The sequence below is a fragment of the Tachypleus tridentatus genome, chromosome 4 (assembly GCF_004210375.1).
Source record: "Tachypleus tridentatus isolate NWPU-2018 chromosome 4, ASM421037v1, whole genome shotgun sequence".
Lineage (NCBI taxonomy): Eukaryota > Metazoa > Arthropoda > Merostomata > Xiphosura > Limulidae > Tachypleus > Tachypleus tridentatus.
The window spans coordinates 83,053,787-83,055,124 of NC_134828.1; positions in this window are offsets into that span (position 1 = coordinate 83,053,787).

The window sequence follows — 1,338 nt, forward strand, 5'->3', positions numbered from 1 at the left end:
TGCTCGTGTATTAATCAGTTTCTCAAGAACTAACTGTATATATTAATAACATTTGATTTGTAACATTTATATTATCTTTTCCTGATTAGAATGTTCGAAATAATAGACCAACGTTGACTTGTTGATGGCTAATAAGCTGTTTTTTAACGGTTTGAAACTTGATAATTTCTTTCATGATGATAGGTGCTGTAATTGACGATAATATCTACAGAAACAGAATGCACCTATGCAATTTTTTTACTATTCAAGTTTACAGCTTTATTAGGCTTAGTTGCAATGAAAGTTTGACTATTAGTGTCAATAATTTGTTTTCGAAATCCACTTATTCCAGATATCTTGTTTTGTTTGAAAACAACATAAACTCCAGTTGATGAGTAACTTTCGTTTCCCAAGTATGATACTATTCCTCAAAGTGCTTTACGGAAAAAAAAATTAAACTTAGCAGGGGAAAAAAAAGAGTTATATTTAAACCGAGGAAATGTTGTTTCGTGCTCCAAACAGAAAAATCATGTCATAAGAAATGAAATTGTTATATGTTTTGACTTTATTAAAAACAAAGGTTTAAATATACGTATACTAACATGATAATCAAGTACTTACTAATTAAATATGTTTACAGTAGAAATGTTAGTCTGATTTATGTCTGTTGTACTCAAATGGAATTTTAACAATTAGGTGACATATAGTTAATAAATAGTCATCAATTGGTTTAAAAATCTAAAAATATATTATTTCAATGAAAATACAGCTTATCCCGTATATACATGTTTGTTTTTGAAAATCGTTACATGGTATTAGACAATTTTACTATTAAACTCATTTATCCGTGAGTTTTCCTGGCTAGGACAAACAAAAAAAATACATATTCTTTAAATGTTATTTATACGTTCAAAATTTAACACGAATATAGAAAGAACAGCTCTTTCAAAATGTCATGGCCGTGCTTCAAGGAATTATATAGAGAAATATACAAATTGCGTAATCTAAATATATAAATCAGTGTTTGAGCACCAAAATCAAAACCTCTTCTACGTTTTAAAAATATGTTAAACGAATGTGCCAAAAAACAAACAAAAAACCCTTAACAAGGACACAGTTTCCGATTTCTATTTTATTCGGCGTGTAGCTACAAATATCGTCGTATGTCTTATTTTTACTCGCCTGTCTGGTGTTTAGTTCTCACTAGTAACTTGTACAGAGCTTTGATATTTAGATGTACAATTTTAGCTAGAAGCTTGGCACAGGTATAGATAGAGGGTATCGTGATCTAAGTAAATATATTCTATACTGTGATCTAAATGTAGCCTACTATACCATTTCTTGCTGAGAAGATAGGTT